The sequence below is a fragment of the Lissotriton vulgaris genome, chromosome 9, assembly GCF_964263255.1.
Source record: "Lissotriton vulgaris chromosome 9, aLisVul1.2, whole genome shotgun sequence".
Lineage (NCBI taxonomy): Eukaryota > Metazoa > Chordata > Amphibia > Caudata > Salamandridae > Lissotriton > Lissotriton vulgaris.
In genome coordinates this window covers 178,815,335-178,836,403 of record NC_141697.1, presented here as the reverse complement: position 1 = coordinate 178,836,403, position 21,069 = coordinate 178,815,335, and positions in this window count along the sequence as shown.

Below are 21,069 nucleotides of genomic sequence, written 5' to 3'. Positions count from 1 at the left end.
TCAGTGATGAGCTGATCGAGCGTAAGTTGGGTACTACTGCTGTTATTTGATGTGTACGGTGCTGTGTATAATATTTTAACGTAATTCTCCCAGTCAGCTGGGGAGATATTAGCTGCAGTGGGTGGTTTAGTGGCTTTGGTTGCCTCATTTACCCAATTCCAAAATTTCCTTTGGTCCTTGGTTTTGATTATCTCAAAGACTGTCGCCCAACGGAGCTCTTCTTCCTGTCTTTTTAGGGCGAATCTGGCCTTTCTGTAGTCTTTTCTGGCAGAAGATATGTCACTCCTCAGGGATTTATATTCACTTTTGTTGCTCACATGGACTCGTTGCAACTTATTTAATTTACTCTTTGTGGAAATTATAAGCTGTTTTTGCTCTAGCAAGGTAGTTGGGACCGGAAGGTCCTTCGGAGGGCTATTTGCTAGTTTTAATGCTAATTGGTCTCTGAATTTGCTTAGTCTTGTCTCCCAGGAGGATCCTGTCAGGTAATCAGTGCCATCCATACGCTGTTCGGAGAGAAGATTGTCAACTTCCGCTTCTATTGCTTCACGATTCCATTCAGACCATCTTAATTTTCTCACATTCTGAAGGTTTGATTCCCTTCCAATCAGGGGAGTTGTCGGGCGGTGTTGCTGCCTAAGGGCAATCTTGCATACTAGAATTGCATGATCGCTGTCTAAGGATGGTATTATCGAGAGCTGATGTACCAGATGGAAGGCAGTGAAAGATATCCATATGTGGTCTAAAGTCGCCATACGGGATGACGATATATGGGTATATGCAGCTGGTTGATCAGAGGCTAACCTTCCGTTAAGAATGCGCAGGCCTGATTGGTTTAGTTTTGTTGCTAATTTTATTCCATTGGCTTCCTTCCGTTGGTATTGGGACTTTATCTCCGGGATTGCCCACTCTTCATTTACTAGTGATATTTGAGAGGATTCGGTGGGGTCAATGTCCATTAGGATGGAGTTGAAGTCGCCTGCTATCAGCCATAGATCATTTGGGAATAAAGCTTCAAGATTATTTATTATAGGAAGCAAGTTGCTTAAAGTAGTCTCCCAACGGGATGTAGGTAGACACAGCCAAAAATGATTTTTTGTTTTATTTTTCTCCTAACATGACTCTTAATCTCAATGCTGAGGAAACTGTAGTCGCCTTCGCCGTTATAAAGTGTCTCTAATTTTGCAACCAATGTATTCTTTACGGCGATCAGCACGCCTCCAGATGCATGGCCACCTGCTGTATATGGGATAGCAAAGGATTCAGCTACGGTGAAATCTTCCCAAATGGTATTCTCCAGGGCCCAGGTCTCTTGCATGGCGAAGATATCGTGTGACTTCCGGAGATTCGTGGTTAATCGGCCTATTTTCTCTTTTGTTAGGCACCGGATGTTCCAGGAGCAAATGTTTAAGCAACATGCTGTGTCATACTTTGGTTCGTGTTCATGCTGAATTGTCTGTGCACTACCCTAAGGCCTTGGAAAGCCAGGACCAGTCTTGGGATTTGTTTGATTTAAATACACATTTACGTGGGCCGCCTGCTGTTGTGGCTGTTACTTGAAGTGGAGTATCAATCCAAGGTGCTGCTTTTGATTCCTGTCTGTGACCGCGTAACATCGGGGTTGCTGTTGTTTGCTCCCTTCCAAATTTAAGTCAGGGCTAATGTTGTTGGTCAACAGGGGTTCAGAAGGGGGGGCGTGGCTAGCAGCCGATGGGAACAGACGCAGCCTAGCGAGGCTCCTCGCCCACAGCCCGATAATCCTGTAAGAATCCGGAACCAGAAGAGGGATCCCCGTGAAACTCGGGTCGATCCCATAAATACCGTCTGTGCATGTTCAGGTCGAGTGACGAGCCGACCGGACGTCTCCAAAGGGTGAATCGAGGCGTAAAGAGCCTGAGCCGGGGAGACGCAACATGGCGGCGCAGAGATCTCCGACGACTGCTGGTAATCACTAGAACTGCTCCAGTGCCCGGGCGGACAACGGCCGCTGTCCAGTGAACGGACGGGCGCAACCCTCAGCCTGACTCAGCGCTCCGGCGGATCCGAGGTTGGTGAGCTGCGTGGCGGGGCCCGAGTGGCCTGGCGGAGTCCCGGCCCGGAGCGGCCGAAATCTACACCCCGGCTGGGGGGCCTGTATCCTAGCAGCCGAACCCCACAGTGAGTGTGCAGGCCGGGACCAGTACAGCTGAGGCAAGCCGACATACCTGCGAAGTCGGCGGGGAGCCTGATCCGGGGCTGCTGAGTGACGGGAGCCGCTCCAACCATCTGCTGTCAGTGACTCGGTCTCTCGGCCTGAAGGTAGGAGAGCAACGGAGGCGGCGCGCGGTATTGCCCGGGAGTCTACCTGGATTACTCGGATGCAGCCAGCGCCATTAGCGGAGCCCAACCCAGCCGGGTGCTACGCTGTGTGAGTCCTGTAACCGGGCTCAATTGCCCAATAAGTGCGCCCTACTGCTGCGGACTTTACTGACCGAAGGAAGCACTGACAAGCAGGAGCCTCACCTCCTCCGCGACAGTTGCGCCCAAGCCCCAGCTTCGCGGGGGTGCACCCTCGAACTACTCGCCAAGCAGTCCACCGGGGGGGGGGGGGCAACACATGAAGGTCCACACGGCTGCTCCGAGCTGCTGGTGACGCCACCGATGTGGGACCCCTGCACTACCCAGTACGGGACCCGGAGAAACGGCAGAAGTGAGAAGGGGTAGCCCACCTTGGGCACGACACCTTGATCCCCCGGATTTAGACCCCACTAACCCCCCCTGCTGTGCACAAAATACAGCCAGGAACCCAGCGCGGCAGCCGTCGAGGCGTACAGCAACGACAGCAGGGTAGAGTGCCTAGAGGGGGAGTGCCTAGTATCAGTGCCCGGGAACCAAGTGGAGAGAGGAATCCAGGCGCGACTGAGCCCCAACACTGGGAAGTACGCCCACAGACACCATTACTGCTCACTATAACGGTGACCGCACCACTGAGGCAGCAGAACCCCGAGGCCCCGACAGGCACCGCCGGAAGGGAATTGACAACTTCCGCGACACGAGAAACACCTTCCAGCAACGCGCACAGGGCTGGGGAGTGCGAACTGGCCACCTGCTGGGAGACCCGGCGACCAACGACTGCCTCGTCGGAGCCAGCTGTTCCTACCAGAGCGACATGGGGAAGCCGCGGGGTCCGAAGGGAGACGGTGGCCCGACCGTGGAAACTCCAGAGAACACTCAGCAACCCCCATCGGAGCTGCAACAGATGCAAGACAAGATCCTCAACGCTATCGCGGCCACAAAAGACGCCCTACACCGGGATATTGCCCAGGTATCGACAGGGCTAGGACTCCTAAGAGCAGACCACGGAAAATTGGCCGATAGGGTGAAGGAGACGGAGGCCACCCTGAAGGACATCGTGCCGGAACATGCTGCGACGATGGGGAGGCTAACTGAAGCGCTGGACCGCATACAAGCACTGGAGAAACGGGCGGAGGACGCTGAAAATCGCAGTCGGCGGAATAATGTACGCTTAGTAGGTCTTCCGGAGAAAAAGGAGGGGACGGACATGGCAGGATACCTAGACGATTGGTTGAGGACTGTGGTGGCCCCGGAGGGCCTCTCCCCCTTCTTCACCATAGAACGGGCACATCGAGTCCCGGCCAGACCTCCGAAGCCGGGTCTACCCCCTCGTCCGGTGGTAATCAAATTACTCCACTACAAAGACAGAGACTGGTTGCTGCAGCGAGCAAGAGACGTGGGGCCCTTCCAGGTCGACAATAAAAATGTCACGCTCTTCCCGGATTACACCTTCGAGACTCAAAAACTACGCGCCTCCTTCCTATCCATCAAAAAAGAACTGCGTACGGAGGGGCTGCAATACTCGCTGTTATTTCCGGCCAAGCTGCGGATACTAGTAGATGGGAAGGCCCTATTCTTCATGACATCTGCGGAGGCATGGGACTGGTGGGAAACCTATAAGGCTGGAGCGGACGGGGCTCGCCACAGAGCGGAAGAAGAGCTTCACCTGCGCCCGGCACGACAATCCAGGAGGCTCCGGATGTATAGGCGAAACTCCAAAAAACCGACGGACTCTCAGACGGAAGAAGAACGGAAAGCGGCACTGCAAGCAGTGAAGAAGGTTTCTGGGACAACGCCGATACTAACGGAGAGGGACTCGAACTCAGAGGACCCAAAAACAGGCACAGAGACGGAATTGTCAGAAGAAGACAGCACAAAAGACCCGAAGGTTACACCGCAAACGGCAGAAGAAATCTTCGGCAACTGAGCATGGGACGTACGGATCTGACAGGGACTGCCATGGCTGCTCCGGCGCTCACGAACACTTGAACAAGGCAGCTGTAAGACTATACTGCGTAAGCCTTGATACGCATCCCAGGGCGAGGGAATGGGGTAAGCGAACTGAACGTAACAAAGCTAATACACGCACCCAGAGGCCCATAAGGCCACCGCAGTACAAACTGCGGAATACGAAGAATTGAGAGCACGTTGCTCTCCAGTTTGGATGGGGATAACTCTTTTGCGGTTAGGTCCTGTTCTGGGGAGGGGGGGGCCTGGAGAAGTTGGGGTTTCTCAGGGCGTAGTTGGGGGGGAGGGGGAAGGGTCTGAGCCGGGAAAAGCCAACGCTCAGAGAAAAAGTTTTGGGGTTTTGTTGGGGGCAGGTGGGGTTGATGTCAAACCTGTAGTCTGGTCGCGAACGGAAATGGGCTTAATCCAACTGCAACAAGACAATGGATAATGTGGGATCATTAAAATGTGTGTCCTGGAATGTGCGAGGGCTGAATTCAATGGCGAAGAGATACAAAGTGCACTCCTACCTGGTCCGTAGGGGGATTCACATAGCCTTCCTACAAGAAACCCACCTCACCAAGAAAGAAGGTATAGCACTGCAAAAGAGATGGAGGGGGCAACTGTTCTACACCTCATATTCAGCATTTGCTAGGGGAGCACTAATTTGGATTCGGGCGGGGGTTCCCTTCCAGTTTAATAGGCACACTATAGATCCGGATGGGAGATTTGTAGCAGTAGAGGGACTACTCAGAGGACGCCATATAGCACTATGCAGCACTTATGCGCCAAATATAGAGCAAGCGTCATACTTCACTAGACTCTCCAAGTCATTGGCTACCTACCTTACCGGGCCACTGCTGATGGGGGGGGACTTTAATTCTATCGAAGACATCACGCTAGATAGATCACACCCACCGCTGCATACATCCCCGATACACAGACTAGCGAAACATAGATTAGGCTGGCGACAGCAATGGGACCTGACGGATGTATGGCGGATACAACATCCTGCTGAGAGGGACTATTCCTTTTATTCCGGCTTACACGACCTGCATGTTCGATTGGATGCCTTCTTGTGCTCTCCACCGGTGTTGCCGATGGTGGCCCGGACTGAATATTTAACACGCACGATCTCAGATCACAACCCCCTGCTCCTGACGCTGGATTGGATGAACGGTATTACGCGGATCCCGACATGGCGGCTTCGGCCTGACACGCTGGACGACCCACCGTTCCGTGCAGCGTTAGAGGATAGGATCTCCCAATACTTTGCAGAGAACGAGGGTACTGCTTCATCTAGAGCCACAGAATGGGACGCGCTCAAGGTGGTGGTACGAGGGCACTGCATAGGAAAGTTTGCGGGCGCGCGACGAACATTGCTAGATGATTTAGACGGAGCGGAGCAAACCTTGAGAAAGGCAGAAAAAGAACGGCCTAATCACCCCGAACTCCAAGAGAGGGTCTGTACTGCGCGGGAGGCGGTAGCAGTAGAAGTAGAGCGCCTCCGTAGCTTTGATTATAAAACTTACCTGACCAAAACGCTAGCTGAAGGGGATAAAACGGGGACGCTCCTGGCCTGGCTCGCCAACCCTACCAGAGGAAACACTCCGATCCTGTCCTTGAAAGGGTCAGATGGCGAAGTTTATACTACCCAACCAGATATATTAGATTGCTTTAGAGGGTATTATGAACAACTGTATAGAAGGGATCTGGGAGATCGCCACGAGGCGATAGAAGCGCTACTGACTGAGGTACATCTGCCTCACCTAGACCAAGAGCAGGCTGCTGCCATCGGGGGACCGATCACATTGACAGACATCAGGGGAGCGATAAAAAGGATGGCGCGAAATAAAACGCCAGGAATGGACGGACTGCCCATAGAATTTTACGGGAAATATATAGATCTACTAGCCCCGAGACTCCGGATACTTTATACCGAAGCCAAAGTGAAAGGCATGTTACCCCACTCCATGCGCGAAGCGATCATGATCCCCCTCTTAAAACCGCGAAGGGACAGCGCTGACCCGGCTTCATATCGACCGTTGTCAATGTTGACAACTGACTATAAAATCCTAAGTACGATTCTGGCCACTAGACTGGTAGCCCACATGCAAGACCTGATCCATACAGACCAGTCGGGTTTCATTCCTACCAGGAACACTTCGCACAACATCCGTAGGTTACTTCGGTTCATAGCGGAGCCCCCACCGAATGCGAGAGCCCCCATGGTGCTGGCGATCGACATAGAGAAGGCCTTCGATAGCCTAGAGTGGAACTATTTATACAAAGTGATGCACAGTTTCGGCCTAGGCGAGGGTTACATACGATGGACGAAAGTGCTTTATGCATCGGCGGGTGCTAGAGTGAGGGTGGGAACTCTGATATCGGATCGGTATGAGGTGCACAGGGGTACTAGACAGGGATGCGCACTATCCCCTCTCTTGTTCGCGCTAGCAGTGGAGCCCTTAGCTGCACTGGCTAGGACGGGTAGTTATTTCCACGGCCTAGAGGTTGGAGGGGCCCACCACTATATATCACTATACGCGGACGACCTCCTGCTGTTTTTAGATAACGCCGAGGAGGCAGTGGCGGGGGCAGAGGAGCTCCTGACACGGTTCAGAGATGTCTCTGGTTTAAAAGTCAACTGGTCGAAGTCTTGCCTCTTCCCCATACGAAAGACAGAAAAATGCTCCCTGGTCCATCCTCTACTACGCTGGGAAGCAGACTGCTTCCACTACCTCGGGGTATATATTTACCACGCACCCGCAGACCTCTTAGATGGCAATATAGGCCGTTGCATTCGAGCACTACAGGGCGCCATGTCCTTCTGGGCCACCCTCCCCCTATCCATGACAGGCCGAGTGTCACTACTCAAGATGATAGCCCTGCCACGATTGCTATATTTCTTTAGGACCCTCCCCATATGGATACCGAGAGCGGTCTTTACACGCTTAAAATCCCACATAGTGTCCTTCCTTTGGGGAGCAGGCAGGCGAAGAATAGCACTGACGACCCTGATCCGCCCGAAGAACGAGGGGGGTCTGGCGGTCCCGGACTTCGAGTTATATTACCTGGCGGCGCAACTACAGTACTTCACGCAGGAGGTGGCGAGGGTGTACCGGGGCCCAGATCAGGAGAGGGATCTTGGCACCCCCCGCCACGTGTTGGCGTTTATAACCCTCCAGCAAAGGTTGGTACTTGGTGGACTATCCCTAGAAGAACGGACGATGAGGTTATGTTGGAACCGCATGCAAAAGCGAGCTGGTCCTGAACACCCCTATGCCCCTGAAATCCCGTTAGGCATGTTAACAGCGCTGCCACATGGTGGTGACTGGTCGAGACTCCAACGTTGGGAGGAGGCGGGACTGCAAATGGTAGGAGACCTCTTTGACGACGGAGTAATGACTCCATACCAGACCCTGCTAGAGCGTTACGACCTCCCCAGGGGCGACTACTTATTACATGCGGCTGTGACAAGGGCCATACAGGCACACTGGGGGGAGGGACTGATTGAGCCCAAAACAACATCAGCATGCCAATACACGATGATGGCGGCGGGTACATATAAGGCAGTTACATGCCTTTACTCCAGAATGCATACGGAGAACATCCAACCTCTTACTCGCCTCAAAACTCAATGGGAAGCTGACCTACAAAGAGAGATCCCTGACACAACGTGGTCTCAACTGGTTCAGAGAGCCAGGAAAAGTACCAGGAACGCCCGATTCCAGTTAATACATCTTTATATTATCCATAGGGCTTACCTCACCCCACTCAAAATAGCAACGTACTTTGATGCGGAGGACGCAGCATGCCCCAGGTGTGCGCGACTGAGAGCTGACCTCCTACATATGCTACGGGACTGTCCGCATTTGCAGGATTACTGGAGGGAGGTGGGCGACACCCTGAACGAAGTAACAGACAGAGACCTGCTGTACGACAGCGCAGTTGCGATCTTACACTGGTTCCCGCACACACGCAAAACCAAACTGTCAAGTAAATTCATAGACATGGGCTTACTTCTTGCGAAGAGGGAGCTAACTAGAGGGTGGAAATCAAATGCGGCACCGACACATAGGCGATGGCTGAACGAGTTCCTGAAATGGGCTGCAGCGGAGAGCACGATTAGGTACCAACTGGCCCGGCGTGGCTCAGATGAGAAGGCTCAGGAAGCAGCAATGGCATGGGAAATCCTGGTCCAGGCTCTCAGAGATAATGCAGTGGAGAGCGACGAGGAGGAGGAGGCAATAAACCCTAGGGCCCTGGGGGAGGCGGTCCTGAACCCGGCACTAACACCGGACACATGAACACAACACTAGGCATACGACTCCTGACATTCCCATTACAGCTGGAACTCCCGGCACCAGACTAGGTCCAGACATCAGGGGGGAGGGGGGAGGGTGAGGGGGGATGAATCAGGATAATGATAGCGAACGTATATGCACCACATAGTTGTTTGGGGGGAGGGAGAAAAATTAAAAGCAGAGCGCGGAAGACCAAATGTGATGACGGCACTCATCGATGGAATATCCAGCCTACCGTTGTTATGAGAACGCCACCCAGCCTCCGGGATGTGGGTTGTATGGCTGTGTGCTTGATTACCAGATGGAACCAAAGGACTGTGGGTCCCGCAACAAATAATGCTAGTATGCTGTTCTACTCTCATTGATCTCTGCAATAAAAATTGTTTTACCAAAAAAAAAAAACAGGGGTTCAGAAGTGTTTTTTAGAAAGGTTGGATAGTTAATGGTGGTATGGAGGCTAGCTTGAAAGCTCCATTTGCTCAGTTGCTTTGCGTTCTTAGATAAAGTTACAGCCAGTTCTGGGTTGAAAAAAGTTACCAAGGTTGACTCATTTTTATGGCCCATGACGGGGTCTATAAAGGCCACTGTTTCAATGTCCGCTGAGTTGACACTTTCTAAGCCTGAAAGATGCTGGCATAGCTTTAAAAGATTTCCCATGTTTAGGATATCCCAATGACCCTGAGATTCATATTCCGGGTATAATAGTACTTTATTGCGCTGTAACTGTGTGGGGCGAGACTCTTGGTTATTACTATTGACTTTGTGCGGTTGTGTCCAGGTCGAGCTACATGGTAATTGATCTGCTTTGGGCTTTTCATTGCCTAGGTGCTCTGGATTATCTTGAGTAGTTGGCTTTAGAATCGTGCAGCAGTTGTTTGTAGACAAATTGCTCGTAACTAGTTCCTGGGTGGGGGGTGTCTTGTTGTCTGGTCGAGCATCCTCTTGTTTTTCGTCTCTTCTTGGTGGTGCAATTTCTGTAATAGAAGTTCTTTTTATTTGTCCTAGGTCTTCAATAGTAGATATGCTTTTTCCGTTGGTGGCGGCGCAAGGGCTTTTGATCACGAATTTAATAGACTTGTCATTTTGAATGGAATGATTAATACAAGATTTTATATTATTACTGCTATCTTTAGATGCTTTATCCTCCTTTGGATCTATTAATTTCTGCGTGAAATTTAGAGATGGTTTCGGATTTTCATTGGAGTCCTTTTGCAAGTCAATTGATTTTTCTGGCTCCTCTGCCTGATTTGTAATATGGTCCCTCTTGTTTGTTCCAAACCATTGCAGTAATACGTTACTCTTTTTTTTGCTTTATTTAATTTCTTCAGTTTTTTCTTGTTCTTTCTGGACATTGTGGTTTCTTCCTTCAGAATTTGTTTGGTCTCGATTAAGGGCATAGAAGAACTTGTTGTGGTAGGTGATACATCAAGCTGGGTATTTATTGTAGTAATAAGTCGTTGTTGATCCAGTTTCAGGTTATTGTAATTATCGCTTGGGCTGACTGGGTTGACTGGGTTAATGAGATTTAATTTTGGTGTTCGAGAAGTTTCTTGGGTTTGAGGTTGGGTCGGAGGATTTGTTTTCTGCGATGTAGTTTGAGACTTTATCCTTAAATCGTCTATTAAAGTAGACATTATTTCGGGCAGGGACTCGAGTTTTTTTATTAAAGGCTCGCAAGTACAGTTGATCTGAGTGTGATTTGGATACGGAATTATATTTGCGGGCAGTTCCTGACTTAAATGTGCTGCGGATGTGTAATTTTGACCCGCATTATTTTGGACTCTTCGTATCAATGCGTTTAGCTGTTCCAGTTTAGGGTCTATACCCATTATAGAGTCTGCTAATAGTTGTAGAATAGCTATCTGTGTCTCCAGTTTGTCGGCATGCATATGGGCAGCATTAGCCATGGAGTGCAATGCTTGATTGGTGGCTGCGAGAAGCAATTCAACTTTAGGCATTCCTGGGCTTGCTTGAGAAGGCCTTTGTCTAAAACCTGCCGAGTCGGGATTTTTTTCAGTGGGATTATTGCAGGCGAAGGACGAGTTGATAGATAGATTAGATTGATATTTTGGGGGATTTTTGTTAGGGTCATAGTTGGAACAGTAGTCTTTAATTCCAGTTTTAACATTACTAATATTTGCAGTTGAGACTATGGGTGGGCTTGCTTTGGACAACGCCTCGGGTGAGGCAATATTGCTGAGGGGAGTAAAATGAGGTTCCCCATTAGGAATTGGGGTAGATGTTTGTGATAGGAAGTCAAGGCTGCGTTTTTGAGTGTAGTCGTTTGATGCGCCCTTTGTCAAATTTGTCATATTTTCATGCGGTAATAAACTTTGCTGGGTTGAGAGCTTTGGTGATTGAATCAAGGAATCTGACAATGAAATCCAAATTATAGAGTCAGCTGAGGTGCGTGCCATGGCTTTAACATTGTATTTCTCTTTTCCCAGCTGGGAGGATGGGATTTCTTTCTCTAAGTCAATGGCGGTGACAAGGTCATTAACAGGTGAAGGAACAGGGGAAGCAGGCATTGACATGGGTGGTATCGCATTAGACGTTTTTCTCATGCATGAATGCGTAAGAAATTCTTCTGGGGGAAGGGAGTGAAGGGGTAGTGATTGAGAAAGGGGGGATTGACTACCCGATATGTTTGCTGGTACAGTGACGGAGTCTGAGACTATGGACTTGCGGCTAAAAGTTATTTCAGGATAGAGAGACATTAAGTTGGGGGGACTGATAAGTTTATAGATTGCTGTTGTGTGTTCATATTCTTCTTTCGTGAAGATTGGGAAGCAACGTTGTTTGACTGGTCGATCCAGGGAAAATGATCTCTGATATCAGCAGTTCCACTATTTTTAACTTTTGGTAGATGCGAAGGACAGGCCGTTTGCGCCATTTGCACAGAGAGGCTGATTGGCTTGTTTCCGTCCTTGGAGATTTCCATTTAGCCGCTTGAGAGCTTTTCAGCCGCCTCTTCCGTTTGTTCCGGTTGTGGTGGTCGGGATGGAGACTGGTGGCCACGGCCGGCCACCTGGGAATACAACAGCTTTGATTTCTGGGGCTTGGCAGACTTATGAGGATGGTGTGTGGGTTGCAATTGAAGACAGCTCCTAGTGCGCATTCTAGTAAGACCTTAGTTAAGCTGTAATTAGTCGAGGATGCAACAGGGGTGTCTTCAAGGTGCGAAAGTGGTTAGAACAACTTAAAATGTAATGCCCTCAGTTTTGGATGGATCAGTTATGGGTGGGTCCGGCGTTTTCTCTCAGCGTCCGTGACCTTTGATAGGGACCGACTGAAGGGAAGCAAGAGCGAGAGCGAGCGGAGCACACAGGGGGAGACCACCGGCAAAATCAGACCTAGTCGGACCAGCTTAGCCCCCTACCCCCGGGCTCTTACTTTGCAGCTGCCTCTAATGCCAGCTGCGCTTGCTGGTTCTTTGTACTCTATTGGGCAGGGTGCCCTGATCGATATTTGCTTTAGTTCAGGCCGGGGCCCCCAGAGATCGTTCCAAAAGGGGCTTCCCCCTAGCCGTCGTGCAGTTTGTCAACGTGGTGGACCGATACAAAAAGTACTGGTTGCTGGTGGCCGGTGAAAGTTGCAATTATGGTTGCAGGAGCTGATGCAGGTGCAGATGATTTCCCTTATGATTCACTTTCACAGGGCGGGCAGGGGGACTCAGGCTCCTCTCACCCCTTTCTTCGGTATTCCCCCTAATGCTCCTTGATGCTCCTTAAAACCATATATGTCTGCTGTGATTCGCCGAGGGGAGGTCCGCTCGATAATGCCTGGGTATCACCGGGGAGGCACACTCTCGGTCTCCCTTTACTCCCCCCAGGCAGCCACCGGGCAACCGCTTATTTTTGAGATGGAGCACACAGGGGGAGATGGGGTGGGGCAGTTTAATCTGAAGTAGGGATATGCAGCAATTTTCCCGGTAATTTTCCCGGTGTGCGGCAATTACAGGTAGTGTGTGACAGGGAAGGCAGGGTAGGCAGGGTAGGCAGGATAGGCTGCGGCATAGGCAGCGGCAGAGCGGATGCCGAGGGGGGAGATGAGAGAGGCGTAGAGGGCACACCAACCTGCTCCGCTGCTCGTCTGTTCGTCCTCGGCCTTGCCCTGCGCGGCTCCTCCTTCCGCCTCCACCTCGATTGTCTGACCGCGCGGTCCTCGTCCCTGGACCGCGTCCGCGGCCCGTGTCCAGGTTCTCTCCCGAACTCTCTCTTTACCGTTTCTCTTTTTTTCGGCCACTCTTTTGCTCTTTTGCTGATGCGGCTGCCTTGTTTGCCTTGTTTGCTCGGTCCAAATCCGCGCGAGCCACTCGAGTCTCCTCTGCCTCCTGCTCCTTCCACTCGGCTGCGTAACTGCTGCTGTCGACTGCTACAAACTCCACCTCCAAAACCTTCAGCTCTTGTTGATACGACCTTCTTCCCAACACCTTCCTTCCTTACTCAAAGCAGACAGGAAGGAAAGATTTCGCCAAAAGAAACAGATTGGGGCAAATTAGATAGGACTACCCAAGAATTAAAAGAATCAGTACATGCATATTATGAGAGACTATTGCAAACATTCAAACAGTATGGTGGTATTGAAAATTGAAAACGTGTCGGAGAAAGATATGGGAAATTTTGTGTATCGATTTGTCTATGATTTGAGGCCTGAGATTAGTGCCATGATTCAACAGCGTTTGATTTGCAGGCAGAGCAAGTCTATAGATGAAACACTTTGTTATGCGAAGTATTGTGGAGCCAGTATTGATATAAGACACAGGAGGTTGAATCAGAAATTGATGTTGGCACAGATGAGAGCAGCTAAGAAAGGATATGTGGGATTTGATTTAGTTTTTTCAGGCATGATACAGGGAAATGGTCAGACTACCACTGGAATGAAAGATGTGATGGTAAATCCCATGCAAAATGTGATGCCTCAAGGAAGGGGATGTGGATCAAATATAGAGGCATTGAAAAAGACATACCCGTGTCACAGTTGCAGCAAGTTCGGGCATTGGAAGCGTGAGTATAAGTCTGATTTGGCTAATCAGTTGAATGGACAGACAATTGTGACGGGCGTAGGTGGAATGGTACAGTCACTGGTGACTAATGGTATGTTAATCAGTCGACGCTGAACGTAAGTGGTCAGAATCAGAATATGCCTCAAGCTTCTATACAAAATGTAAATGGACAGGTACCAAAATACAATGTGAATATGGGTTTCCCTACCAATGAGCAGGTAAATCCACATGTATACAAGTGAACTCACAATATTTGTTACAGATGGATGACAGTGACTCAGATACTTCCCATTGACGATGCCTGAGAGGGGTGGAGGAATGTGTGCTTGGTACATCCTTAGAGGTAGATCAGAAGGGTCCGTATGTGAATGGCACGGTAAATGGAACACCTATTTCATTCCTTGTAGATACTGGTGCTACCCGATCCACTGTGAGAACTGTGGAAATTCCCAACCTACTCCTCTCTAGAGCAACAATCCAAGTAGTAGGAGTATTGAATCAATTGATTCCAGCCCCAGTGGCAAAACCTGTGCAAGTACAGATTGTAACATTTGAGGATATACATAAATTTGTGGTATGTGACTCTAGTCCGGTAAATCTGTTAGGACGAGATTTATTGTGCAGAATGAAGTGTTCCATTTATTGTACTCCAGAAGGAATAGAATTTCATACCAAAGATGAGGACGTAGTGTTTAAAATGTCCAGATAAATGACACAAGTAAAGAGTTTGCAACCCTTACTTACAGAAAAAAAACTTCTGTGTTAAGAGATAAGGTTTTACCTGAAGTGTGGGATTTTCAGGAAAAGACTTTTCGATTAATGAAAGGAGTAGCTCTAATTTGAATAACAGTAAAACCAAATGCAGACTACCCAAGAACTCCAGCATATAATTAAGTCACAAAACGATTGCTGAAATAACTCGATTGATTGAGACTCTGATTGAACACTGAATTTTGAAAGAAAATTGTCCAGGATTTGAGAAAAATGTATCAGAGTGGGATACCCTGTTGTCTAATAGTACCAAATCCTGCTGTAATTCCATATCAGAATCCATGTGAAGCTGAATGGTTTTCGTTTTTCTCCATTCCCTTGCATCCGGACAGCCAATGTTTGTTTGTGTTCTGGTTCGGAAACCATGTTTTTGCACGGTGCTGAGTACACACAATATAGTGTATACGGAAAGCCCCTCAATTTTTTATCAAATATTGAAGTGAAATTTGGAATAATTGGAAATGCGGAATCACTCTGTGCTGGTGCAGTACATTGATGATGTATTAGTTGCATCTGGAACTAAAGAAGCTTGTGTTTCAGATACTGTTGCTTTACTGAATCATTTGGCAGTGAGTGGGCATAAGGTGTCACCCGCAAAACTCCAGTTTTGCAAGAGAGAAGTTCTCTATTTGGGACACCACATTCAAAGAGGAGTCCGAAAACTATCACAAGATCGAATCACTGCTATATTGCAGATTAATCCACTGAGTACACAAAAGGAAGTTTGTATGTTCTTGGGAATGGTTGGCTATTGCAGGCAGTGAATACCAAATTTTACTCTGATAGCCAAGGCACTTCAGAGATTGACAAACAAAGACATATCATATCAGTTTCCATGGGATGAAGAATGCATGTGCTCTTTTCTCGAACTGCGGGACAGTCTGTGTCGAGCTCCAGGATTGGGAATTCCTGACTTTAATAAGAGTTTTACTCTGTTTTGCAGTGAGTGCAAAGGTTGTGCACTATCAGTTCTAATGCAAATGAATGGAACTGCACACAGACCTGTTGCATATTTTTCAGCTACATTGGATCCTGTAGCTGCTGCTCTACCTGGATGTTTGAAAGCTGTTGCTGCAACATGTGTGAGTTTGGAACAATGTGAAAACATTGTGATGGTTCATCCTGGGAAAGTGTATGTGTCAAATTCAGTTGAAATGTTATTAACTTGAACCCTACACAGCATCTCACGAGTAGTCGGTTAACAAAATATGAGCATGTGATTTTCGGTGCAGAGAATGTGACTGTGGCGAGATGTACGAGCTTGAATCTAGCTAACTTGATGCCAGTGCCAGGACATGAAGTTTGATGGAAGAAGCTGATCATGATTGTCTTGATGTGACTGAATTACGTACCAAACCACGTCCTGACATCCAAGATTCACCGTTGCCTGATTGAGATCATGTCCTATTTGTGGATGGATCATTCTGAAGAGATTCAGGAGTTACCTTGTGAGCTGTGTATGCGATCTGCACTGTGGTGAGTGTAGTTGAAGCATTGTGGTTGAAATGAGTGTATTCAGCACAAGTGGCTTGCAGCATTACAGCACAAATGAGTGTAACCATATTCACAGACAGTCAATATGGTTTTGGGGTGCTGCACGACTTCGGGCAGATGTGGTCTCAACGTTGGTTCATGACTTCTTCAGGTTCACCTATACGAAACGGAGAGTGTGCGAAAAACCTACTAAGGGCACTACAACTGTCGGCTTAGATTGTGGTGGTGAAATGATTATGTCACAGTTGTCAATTGTTACACGGATGAGACTGCGCATTATTGCACCCTAAATTCTTATGCATTTAATGGGGAATCTTTGAAGGAACAGTCTGATGACACTAAATTCAGGTTGATGTTTTCAGTTGTTGAAACTTGGGAAGAAATCAGAAAATTACAAAATACAGTACAGCAACCAGAGAGAGAAGGGTGGTTTAAAACAGGATGTAACCGTAGACAGGAGGATGAGGTGTGGGTATACACGGATGGGAGGCCTGTGTTGCCAGATAGTCTATTGTCTCCGATGGCAAAGATTTGCCATTGACCTGCACATGTGGGAAGAGATGTGATGTTACATCTCTTGCGTCATAACAAAATGCAGTAAGAAAAAAGTGGTCAGTACAAGTCACATTTGGAAATCGAGAGGACCTTTTACCCCATGCAACTAGATTTTAATGGATTGAATTATGTCTTAGTGATTGTGTGCTTGTTTTCTCGTTGATTAGAGGCTTACCACACAAGGCGCAATGATAGCTTAACAGTTGCCAAACTGCTTTTTAGAGCGTTAATACCGAGATTTGGTTTTCCAGTCTCGTTGGAATCGGACAGAGGTACCCACTTCAACAATGAAGTGGTATGAATGCTTTGTGCAGCATAGTAAGTTGAGCAAAGACTACACTGTGCCTATCGACCAGAGGCATCCGGTGTCGTTGAACAAGTAAATGGAAATATTAAGTCCAGACGAGCAAAAGTGTGTGCGTCCACATCCCTGAAAAGGCCTGATGCATTATCTTTGGTGTTAATGAGTTTGCGGAGCATCCCAAACAGAGGAACTGGACTGTCCCCTCATTGAATAATTATGGGGAGGGCTATGTGGCAGCCTACAGTCCCAGCAAATCAGTTTTTCTGATGACTTGGTACTCGATTATCCTAAAGGACTGGAAGATGTGGTACGTTCTGTGTCTCACCAGGTGGGAGAAGCCGCAACTAGCGTTCAACAGGAGCAGTGCCACGACCAGGTGACTTGGTACTCGTAAAGAAGCATGGTGAAAATCATGTTTGGAACCTCGTTGGCGTGGGCCTTATCAAGTGATTCTTGTAATCACAACTGCTGTGAAATGTGGTGGTCTACCTAATTGGGTGCATGCAGCCCACACTCGTCGAGTCCCATGTCCTCTTGAAAGTGCGGGTTCTGTGATGGATAAACCAGTGGTAACAAAGAGACGTCCCTTTCAAACTGAGCACAGAGTAGAGAGGGTGCCAGCTACTGGGTCTCGAGACGCTGTTATAAACGAGAGTCAAAGAGAGTTGATCCCGGTTGGTAACGAGGGTCAAAGAGAAGGGAATTCAACTGTGAGCAATGTTGACTCCAAGGATTTGAACGGTGTACCAGAAAAACAAGTGTGAAAGGAAGACCGTTAGCCCAGAAAATCTGACAGACTGAGACACATATTAACTGCAGGAAAAATACCTTCTACTATGATTGAAGTCTCTAGTCAGTTTGAGCAAAGTAAAACGGACGAAGAAGAAACTGCAGTACGTTGAACAAAGAGAGCACGAATACCAAGTCAAAGATATACAGTTCCAGAGTGGACATATTTAGCTGCTGCGACCAACTAGGAGAAAGAGTTCTACGCATTTTGCTAAAGAATTGCAGCTCATACAAACTGCCATTAAAGAACTGTTGTGAAAAAGTGTGGGGAAAAAAGGCCAAAAGAGAAGCAAAGGGATAAAGAAAGTGTGTTGAGATGCTGCCATAAAGCTACAGCACAAAGCCTATTGTTATAGAGTATTATCTATCTATATCTATACTAATATAATAAAGAGAGAGCCCAAACCTTTGAGGCGGGTAATCTCAGGAACCACAGCACCAATCACAACACCCAATACAGCATTGGAAACGGCAGATGCAGCAGAAGGACATAGGCTATGCAGACGCCCACCATATACATTTAAAAGGTAAAAGAACTGTGCCTGCAAAGTAGTCCCTTGTGGGCGTGTCTGCATTGTGCTGGGGGCGTGACAAATGCTGGGGGCGTGTGGTACGTTCTGCCCTTCATGCCATGTCTCATATCGTGTGCTGTGGGCGTGTGCTGGGGGCGTGGGCGTGTGTGGGGCGCGGGATTACGGAAAAAAAAGCGAGCGTTGTGCCCAATATTTCATTGTTTTTTCTTCCCAGGTTGTGTACATTCCAGCTTCAAGTGTCCACCCTGCTCCCTTTAAATACCCCTGCACCCCATAATCATAACCCACCCTTACTCCTTAAAATACCCCAACACCTTTTAACACTAACCCATCTTAACCCTATAAATATACCCAGTGCCCCAAAACCCAAACCTATCCCTAAACCCTAAAAATAACCCTGTACCCCAAAACCCAAACCTAGCCCTGAACCCTATAAATAGCCCTGTACCTCAAAACCCAAATCTACCCCTGAACCCTAAAAATACCCCTGTACCCCAAAACCCAAACCTACCCCTGAATCCTAAAAATACCCCTGTACCCCAAAACCCAAACCTACCCCTGAACCCTAAAATACCCCTGTACCCCAAAACCCAAACCTAGCCCTGAACCCTTAAAATACCCCTGTACCCCAAAACTCAAACCTACCCCTGAACACTAAAAATACCCCTGTACCCCAAAACCCAAACCTAGCCCCGAACCATGAAAATAACCCTGTACCCCAAAACCCAAACCTACCCCTGAACCCTAAAAGTACCCCTGTACCCCAAAACCCAAACCTAGCCCTGAACCCTTAAAGTACCCCTGTACCCCAAAACCCAAACCTACCTCTGAACCCTAAAAATACCCCTATACCCCAAAACCCAAACCTAGCCCTGAACCCTAAAACTACCCCTGTACCCCATAACCCAAAAATATATCTGAACCCTTAAAATACCCAAACAGCCCAAAACATATACCTCAGTACCCCAAAACATATACCCCTATACCCATACTTACCTTATCCAAACATTAAAAAAAACATGCTTTTACCATTCATGCATTTACAACTAATTTCGTTGTAAATGTATGCGTGGTAAAAGCATATAAAATGTAATGCCATGCGTAATAATGGCATTGCGGATTCATGGTACTTTCGTAATGAAAGTATGCGGAGTGATGGTATGCGGAAAGAAAGTTGCGGAATAATGGGTGTTTACCCTCCCCCGGTAAGTACATTGGTGGCACTGCGGCCCACATCTCCAGCAACATACTCATATTTTTTCACCACCGATTTGAACAATGCACAGGTCTCTCTCATTGATGGCCAGCACGACATACACTTTTAGACACACCTCCCGCCACAAGTTCTAGAATTGCGAACTTTAGAGCTGGGGAGCTACGTTCGAATCTCGGCATCAGCTCAACATCCTGTGATTCCAGGCAAAACGCTTTGTCTCCCCGTGCCTCCCACAAATGAATGTGTTCTTCTGTAATGTATATTGTGCTCATGCCATGTTGTCGAGTTCGTGCTATATAATATTGCAAGGAAAAATAAAGTAGGGAAACTCGAGTTCACACACTACTTTTTTTTTTTTTGTGTTCAAATCATTTTTATTAAGCAAACACTACTGAACGCGCACTCTTAAGTGCATCAGCAATGCACTGTGAATCTGAGCGTTTCACAGGCCTGTCACAGATAAGAAATGCTATCAAAACGAAATCCTACAAAACAATATACTACTGGCCGGCAGCAATTCATACCCGGACAACGTCGGGATGGGCTGCTAGTAAAAAATAAATTAAATGAGTACCTCTAGCTACGAGATGGACAATTCAAATCCAGTTTAAATAAGGCGTAAGTGTATAGGTGCTTGCTATTTGACTGCTTTTATTCTAATCCTTGTCTTGTTGTTGATAATACTAAATCTACTTCATCATGTTTATTTGAGTAAAAATACTAATTTGCATGTGACCAAAACTACTATAGTGACTAAAGTGCAAGAAGGAGTGGTAATAACTAATGATTTAACAAGTGATGATTTACATCATGATCGTTCAATTCATGATTTTTCACTAAATATATTTACAAAATTGTTGTATGAGTACGTCAATACTATGGATGCATGAAATTGTTATGTGTGCATGCAACTACCTACGTCTGTGTCTGAAGAGGTGACTTACCATCTCCTTCCTTTAATGTATGGCATATCTTGTAGTGTGCTAAAAAGTGTGTTATATTGTAAAGGGCAGTTTCAATGTTACTGCTCAAATTATAGTGTAGTAAAAGAATTTATTAATTCAGTAGAAGATCGGCGGGAGGAAAAAAAGAAGAAATCTGAAAAACAAGTGAGAACACCTCCATGGGCACATGGGGAGGGTGATTATAAAAAGGGAGAGACATACACTGCAATGACTTTAGATTGGCAACACAAAGGAAAGCTTTTCATATTAAGATGCAAGACAGAACATAATATTTAATTTATTGGTTCCAGTGATTGTGAACATACCAGGTTGGGGACTATGGGGATCATAACGATGGTGGACAGTCTTAAGGACGTCCGCCATCGTCACAGGAATTGGGAACGGCTGTCTATATGGAAGCAGTCCTGCACATGGAATTACAATTCGACCGCCATGGTGGTGGGTGCATGGGGCATGTTTACCATTGCGATGGGTGCTGCAGGCTGCAGCACCCATCGCAATGGTAAAACTGCAGGTTTTGCATTTCTCTGCACTACGTGACAGGCACAACACAGTGCCTGCCACATGGTGCAGGGAAATGTTGGGGGCACCGTAGGTGCCCAAGTGCAAACTGTAGTTCCCCTGCTAGCGGGCCCCCTAAAGTCAATCTCCGGCAGCCCACTCGCCATTTAAGGCTGGCGGGGATAAAGCATCCTAATTTGGCGACTGTGCCTGCTGGCCTCGCCACCATTCTAGGTATGCTTTCTAGGTCCAGCAGACAATCGTAACGATAGCCTGTGTCGGCCCCGTGGCGGACGGACTTCCCTAGCGGGTGGAGAATGGCTGTACGATGGCGGTAAATCCGCCACG